Below are 8,388 nucleotides of genomic sequence, written 5' to 3' on the forward strand. Positions count from 1 at the left end.
ATTACAAATACCAACTCAGCATGACTTGTGTTACCTAGGGCAGAGGAAGCTCTACTGGCCACTGTTTGCCAGCAAGCAGGTCATGTTCTGATTTGGTTTTGCTGTGACTACCGTTGAGTCAAACAAAACCCTTCAGTGACTGTCGATAGAGGAAGAACGGTAGAAACAAGAAATTTACGAATTACAGGACTTATTTTATTTCTAGAACTGTTTGTGGATAAATAGTGCAAAGCTTTAATGTCATTGATAAAAAATTAGTAGTGGGTGTTTCATCATTTTTTTGCCTTTTCCCAAATAAGCTTCATTTAGATGCAGTTCGGTGGACAACAACAGTTGTTTACTGCTGCCAAGTTCTGGCGTTCTGAATCTATGCAGGGATGTGTGACTGAAAACCTATAAATGTGGGCTCATGTAGAGCCATTTCTTACTTTGTTTGCTAATACAAAAGGAAAAAAGCTGTAGGTAGAACTTAAAAGGGAGCAGTGTACTTGTACTAATGTACCCTTTTCACCTCATAGTGAAGTTATCCATGTGATAGGAAGTGAGAAAACAGTTATTCCAATTTTACTCGTTTTTAATCTTCTGTCCCTTGGCGTGGTTGAACCCCTTTACCCTCTAAGCCCCACATAGTTAGAGGTTTTGACTGTAAACTGCTGCTTAATACAGAAGGAACACAGGACAAAGTACTTTGAAATTTGAAAAAAATACTTTCAATTTGAAAATAGAAATTATGGCTTTACTGATCCTGCTTGAGGAAATAAACATTTTCTGCTCTCTATATATAAATATTTGTTAATGTTCAACTTAGTATGGAAGTCTGAAGCTTGGTAATGGGACTTTGATAAAATTGTAAGAATTGGAAGTTACATTTTTTTTCAAGGGTTTGTACTTTAGCATAACAAATATGTGGCATTAGCACTATCAGTACTGCATAGATGCAGCTGGAGGACAAATGGCTTTCATCACAGCATGCAACTGGAACTTTTAAACCAAATTAATGAAACAACTTCAGCTCAAACTGGTACAGTTTCACAGCAAGAGTATTGAAATTTGTGCTTGACAGAACAGTGAAAATACCCATATTGGTAATTTGTGTGCCGTCTGGCTCTGGAAACATCTGAATAATGACAAGGTTTGGGGAGGCAAACACTGATCAAATTAATCATGGTGCATTGGTAACCATTGGGAAATAAAAGCCTGGCCTGGTGGTGTGCTTGGAAATGAGGTCTGTGTGGCCTACAGTTCATGTCCTGCCCCATGACTTCCGGGAAAATGCAGGGTTCACCACGGGAGGGCAACATCCACCCATCACTGCAGTAGCAGACTGCATCTGGATTTTTTTAAAGCAATCTGAGGCAGCCAGCAGGTCTTTCCCAGCACCACTGACATGGCACATGGATGTCATCAGCAAGAACTTCCTCTCAAGGGTTCAGTTACTTGAGTAATTTCATCCTCTAGATCCTCTAATCTAGAGGTAATCAATCCTCTTAGATCCAAGTTTTCACATCTTCCTAGGACCCTTAACCTAGCTGCCTTTATGTCCTGCTACTTCTAGTTCCCCTGATACCAGCGGCCCTTTCCCAGCCTTGTCTGTTGGTCCCTCTTGCTGTGTTCCGAAGCCTGGGTTCCCTTCCTCCTCTGATCTCACACCTCTGGGCTGATACACTTGTCTTTGCAGGGGCACAAGGTAAGGCTGCCAGGAGCACAGTGCACAGCACACAGACTTGCTCCTTTGCAGTCACACTTGGACCTCAGCAGCTGGGGCTCCATATGCATTCAGGGGTGAGCTTTTTACTTAGGGTGCATCACAGCCCAAGTGGATTTTTTTTCAGGAATAGGGTTAAGCAGAGCTGTGAAGCAACTTTCTTGTTTCTTTCAGACACTTTTTAATACAAATGCATTCTTCCTCTGCTGAGGGAAAAACTCGCTTCTTGATAATTTCTGCATACTGTGCAGGGAAAGATGCCTTATTAATGTGTACAGTTCACATCCCAATACTCCAATGTGACCAGCTCACGGATAGGATCTTAAGTGGAGCAAGTCAAGCAGGTCTTGCTAATCCGCAGGTCTATTAGCTCTCCCTCTATTATCAAGACATTTGAATATTAGGATAGAAAATAGGATAACTATTCGCCTAATCTAGTCTGAGTAGCTCCAGAACCTACCTGGGCTGTATGTCCTTATGCTAAGTCTGCACAGAGAAGGGGCTACCATAGTAGCTGTGGCAGGATGGCAGGGCTGTCCCTCGCAGTATTAAAAATTGCTGTTACCTAGGCTGCAGGGATGGTTTTTATACCCTCTTGACTCATCATCATCTGAGGAGCAATGATTCAGTTGTGAGGTTTGGGTCTAAGAGTCTAGGCTTGTTTGGCCTCCCTGCACAGAAGTACCTCTCCATGTCATGTCTTGGAGGGTTTCCCAGGAACTCTCTTCCAGGGAACATGTCTCACCATGTTAAACAGCTAATTAAATGGATTGACAGTGTTTGCTTTATAGGCAACTCATCTCTGTGATATGAGACACTTCACTAAACTCAAATGACTATGGAGTAAAGCTTTAGTACATTCTCTGTAAAACATGGTGTCCTGGTTTAGGGCAAATTTGGGAGAAAACCTCCGAATGGGGTCCCTCTGGAAAGCAAATTCAAGTGGCCTGCCCCAACTGGTTCAGGAAAATACTTCCTTAAAGAAAAGTGGAAAAAACTGTTTATTTAACAGAAATTGAATAATATTAAACAATGAAACTTCTTGCTGTTCAGAGAGATGGCACATCCAAAAAAGTCCTTGTTGCAGGGTGTAGCTCGGCTCACTCAGGTTCTTATCAGTGCCTCCTGCACTGGAAAGTGCTGAGGCCCAGGCCTCGATGGACCACAGGTATGAGCTCCCAGTGTTTCTCTGGGTTTTCAGTCCAGAGCAGGTTTGAACAGATCCAATGAAAAAACAGTCCAGGAAACCTCCCTGCCTCAGCTAGCTAAAAAACTAAAAGTAGAGGAGAGCTCTGTCCCGCTGTCTGTCCATGCTGCAGACAACACAGTCCGGAGCAGGATGCTGGGGAGTGAGTGCTCTTTCTCAACACAAACTGTGCGCTTCTTCTTTCCCCCGCTTTGCTCTCAGAGCCAGTCTTAAAGGTGCAGAACTTAATATATAACATCAACAAGGCGGCTGGAGATACAAGCTTCACAAAGTCACCCAATGACACATGGACTCTGTGATGCCTGCCTGGTATACATGCACTAGAATCTGTGTTCCTTGTGAAATTCCTGCCTGAGCTATTTGGGACCAGTTGTTTTGTGTTGACCAATATTTGTGTTGCAGTGCGCCTTTTGGCTCACAGCAGCACAAGCACTGACAGAAACAGGTCTTGGCCAGTTCCCTGGTGCCTGGGTGCTCACTGATCACGAGAAAATGCTGGGGGTGGGAGAGAGCTGGGGAGAAGCTCTCCCTCTATTGCTCCAGAGCTGCATTTAAGCTTAGCCCATGCCCTTGCTCCTTGCCTGAACTATGTCTCAGCTATGCCTGTGCCTTGATGATACTGATGCTGGTTTGACTTTCTGGCTTGTCCTCAGTCTTGCCTTATCAAGTTGGACTTCCTGGTGATCTTCACTTTTCACTGACCCTGGTCACTGTGACTGAACGTGCTCTGCTTTTTTTCTTTTTGGGTACCTTGAAGCCAAAAAGCTCTGGAAGAGAACAGTGGCCCAAAGTCTGAAAAGAGAATTTCAGCTAGCCGTTTAATGAGTTGTTACTCTTTGTCATGGGCATCTCTCCTGCAGTGTACAGTCAAGAAGGTCTGTTCAAGCAAAAGAAGAGTGAGCAAAGGAAAGATGGGAAACCTCAATTAAGTCAGCACAGTCTGATAACTTGATCACAGGGAATGGTGTGTATTTGGAACTTTAGTAAGGATGTAAAGAAATATATTAGAAGTAGGAAAATAGATGTCAGTATAAGTAATGCTATCGTGGACTGCTAAAGACATCAGCTCTGAGGGATGGGGTATTAGCCGATGCACTCCCTCTCTCCCAGAAAAGTCAAGCAGCTGAGTAACACAGGATTTTAAACACTTGGTGTTTATTCTAAGTCTTTTTCTGTTTGAAGTAGGGTCTGTAATGTGATACAATGGTTTTTGACAAGAAAAAGAATTACTTCTTCAGTATCATCTTCTAAGTATTCCAATGCAGTGGCTGCATTGAATTGCAAAGAGGGAGCAGCAATGAGGAACTTCCTCCTCTGCATGAACTGGCTGTGCTGCCAAGCATGATATATTCTCTTCTCTGGACTGCAATATGTAGTGTCATTCTCAAATCCACAGGGGAGAAAAAATATATTAAGGACTGCTACACTTAAAGTCTCCATCTATCTGCAGACTCCTCCTAAGTCAAAATCTGCTGAAAACTGGGAAGTATCTTTGAGGAATTGTGACTATATGCTTGCCCTGTTCTAATAACTGTTTTTTTAAGAGACAGGATATTGGATTAGGTTAAACTGTTGGTCTAATGTGGAAGAATAACTATGTTGAGACAAGCTCATCAAACTTTGTGCTGTACATAAACTTAGCTGATGTAAAGAGCAAGGAGTAACTGGCTAACACTGATGAACTGGCAGATTCTTTCTGATTCTCACAAGGCAATTGTCAAAACTATGTAGCTGTCTAAGACTTTTGAAGAGGTACATCTAAGATTTTTAGATTTACCTCCTTTCCTGGAACACAGTCCAAAGTAACAGGAAGAGTACATTCTGTCCATTGCCTAATTTCTGTAAGAAAACAATTAATTTTTATACTTGGGTCAATCTTGTACAAGTTCAATAACAAGAAACTTTAACTCATTAAAATTTACAAAAATGCCACTGAAGCAGCATTGCTTTCCTTCTTCAAATATTTTGACTAGTTGGATATTAAATGAATAGTCTTGAAAAGATTTCCCTGAATTCAGATTTAATTTGAAATTATTTGGTTTTAAAAGAAAAATAATTATAGCTCAAATATTTTAAAATCTGGTTTGAATTTAAAGATTTTGTGATTTCTGATGCAGAAATACACCATGTGAAGAAAATGGTCTGTTTCTCTAAAACATGTAAGTAACCAAGCTGATTCCTAAAAAAATGTCATTTCTCTTTTCACTCCAGATCATGAGGGAGTGGTTTCCCTGCTGGCACAAACAGAGCCCATGTACACAGGGACATTATCTAGTGTCATCTCAGCTGTTCTGATCTCAGGGTATCAAGGTCTCACACTATCTCAGTTTCAAGATTTGATTTATGTGCCTTATGGCACCTAGTTCTCAGAGGCTAATAAAAAAACTGCCCAACAATAAAACTGCTTAGTTTTAATGTTTCCACTCTCTAAACTCAACTGTCTCATGGTGAAATTGTCTACTAGCTACTGGTACTCATCACTCACTGACTTCTCATCACCCAGCTCACATGTGAGAAATCCTCTGCCATCTCCTGACCATTCCCCGACATGTGCACCACTGACCCCCCAGCTGCCTGCTCCCAGGTGTGTGTACCCAAAACCAGCAGGAGCTGATGGTCCCCACCCTCAGCTGGATTTTCCAATTAAAATAATGCTTCTCCAAGGACTCTTCAACCATGTCTTGATGTGCTCACCCCCAGAGGTCATGGATTCTCCCTGCTCTCTGCTGGTCTTTGAATCTGAGTCTTGCTCTGAGGCAACATTAGCTGGTTTGTGTTTTCCACATCCAGCTACTGTGTTGGCTGGCATTTTGCAAGTGCCTTGACTAGACAGTTAGATATGAGATCCTCTCATTAACGCGTCTGCTGTAATTGGAAGAAGGCCAAAGGCCGGGAAAGGCAAGTTTCCACCACTGTCTTTGGTTTAAAGGCAGCACTAAAGGTTAAGTGAGTGCAAGTGCTAGTGACTGGGAGTGAGCGCAGAGGGACAGAAGGTGATGCATGGTGAGCAGTGGGGAAACAGGACTGATTGAAATGACTGAAAACCCACTTAGGAAACATCCTTAGCTGAGTAACTTCAACAGAAGGTTGCAATGGTACATCCTCTTAACACTCACTATGCTGCCTTGCTTTTCAGCTACATTGACTCCGCTCCTAAGAAAAGCTACTGCTGCAAATCCCATGGGAGTTCCATTTCTGAGTCCCTAGGATCTGAGTCAAGCTCTCTCTCTTGCTATTTCATGCAGAGATCATGCGAGTGCCCAGGAGATGGACAGATCATCACAGCCTTGCCTTCTTTTCCTTGACAAAGAAAATTTGCAGCAGTTTCTTCTCTTTTGCTAATATAGAAACCCATGTAACCTCCACCTCCTGATTGTTAAGGAAGAGCAGAGAACAGAGGATGTACCTATTTCAAAACTGAGCAGTGAATATTAATGCTTTTGAGTAGAAGTGCAGAAGTTAACAGGGACAACAAAGCTCAGAGGCTGTCACAGTGATTTCATTCCTTGGCTGAAACTAAGTATGAGAGAAGATGAAGCTCAGTTCTGGGGGGAGCACTTTAGAGCTGATGGAAAACAGGTCATGTTACTAAGTCCCAGGCAAATCTGGATTCCTGAGGCAGGAGTTATAGTGGGTATGGGTGTTTGAATCCTTGGCACACTCCCAGCACTGGAAGCTTTAGCTACTGCAATGCAGCAGTGAGAGCATCCAAGGGACTGAGATGTGGCAATGAGAATTCCTGTAGTGAAACAGTCCCTTTAAGGTAATGCAAAAAGTAGATCATACCTTGCTCCAAGAAATTAGAAAACAAAACTGTAGACCTGAAAATTGAGAAGCTTTGAGAAGGTAAACCCCTTTCTTAGCAAATATTCTCAGCTATTCCCTTCTCTCTAGCCTAGTGACAACTTGGTAAGGAAAGAAAATGTTTGAATGTGAAGAAAATCCAATAAATTATTCTTCTCTGAGGCTGTGAAGTCTGTCTCAAGACATATATTTCCTGATTTGCTGTTTTTAAATGCTTCTTTTCAGCCCTATGACACAGGCAAGAAATTGTCTGATTTAGTGACTGCCCAGATATGACAGGTGCACTGGTGCTTGCCTGAAAAGCTATACAGAAGAGCAAGATTTACTCCTCTAATCTAAGCAATATGTGTCTACATAAGTTCTTCCCTTGTCTGCAGCCTGACAGGTGGTAGCCCTTGCTGCATAATTCCAAGAAAATTTTAAGTCAATGAAATGGTGACCAGATTTATCTCTGAAGTAAATATATGTTCAAATCACAAAGAAGCTAAGGCTAATGAGGGAGATTTGCAAAGCAACAGCTTAGTGGACAGCATTAAAATTTCTTCCAGTATCCCATGAGATTCCAGAATAAAGGGAAGAGCAGGAAAAAAGAGAGGAACAGTATCCAACTTAAAGTGAACCAGCTTTGCAAATGCTCTGGTTTTGCCCTTGGTAAGGAAAGGTTCATCTCCTCTACAAAAGAGTTTCTAATTTCACACTTTTTCTTTACCATCTAATTAGGAGTACCTATGGGAAATTAACAGTTTCCCCATGCCATTTTCCTCAAATTGTAAGAAGAAGCTGAATATTTAGAAGCAGGGATGTGAAATCCAGCCTAATCCAACCTGAGCATTGGTCCTGACCTGTTACTCTCCCCTGCATAATTCTAATACAAGGATGATACCCAGCCATCCTCTCCTTGCTAGCCAGATGAAAACAGTCCCAAGAGCCACTAAAGAACAACAACAAAATCTGTATCAGAGCTTGGCAAAATGAGTAACCACGCCAAAAACTGGAAACACAGGAAACTGGACCTGGGTCCATACAGACATTATTGTCCTTACTTTCCCTAACGTGAGGTAAGAAGGGAATGAGTGGAAAGGAAAATGAGCAGTCAGGGTCAGCACTTGCAATTCTCTGCCTAACTCTGGAAGAACAGTGATATGTCTAATGATTAATGAGATGTGAAGTCAGGATTACTAAAATACTTTTCCAGCCTGCTGGGTGATTCATGTTGCAGCTCAAGACTTTGCTTTGTATCCAAACTGCTTAACAGTGAGGTTTCCACTCATGGAACCAAACAGATTTGTGGTGGTGGTGACGGCAAGCTAGCCTCTTGAGGTGCCATTCCTTCCGCTAGCGCCACTTGGCAGCCCCCACATACCACATGCTATAAACTCATCTCTCTCCTGTCACAGAAAGAAAGGAAAGGACAGGGGCATCCTGTTACAGCCAGGTCTCTGCCAGCCCTATCCAATTCCTGACATGCCCTTGTGTAGCCAGGAACCAGTGGGAGGGTGGCAGGCTGCTCAGAGGTAGGGCATAATAGCTGCCTGTCATGGCTCCCACTTCATGCCCAGATGTCCATTATGGAGCAGCACAGAAGAGACCAATCAGTTCAGCAGTTTCTGGGGCAGCCCAGCAACAGTAAACTCAAAGAGGGTTTGGCAATGAATACCTTCAAAGACATGCA

This window comes from Cyanistes caeruleus, chromosome 1 (assembly GCF_971803275.1).
Source record: "Cyanistes caeruleus chromosome 1, bCyaCae1.hap1.1, whole genome shotgun sequence".
Lineage (NCBI taxonomy): Eukaryota > Metazoa > Chordata > Aves > Passeriformes > Paridae > Cyanistes > Cyanistes caeruleus.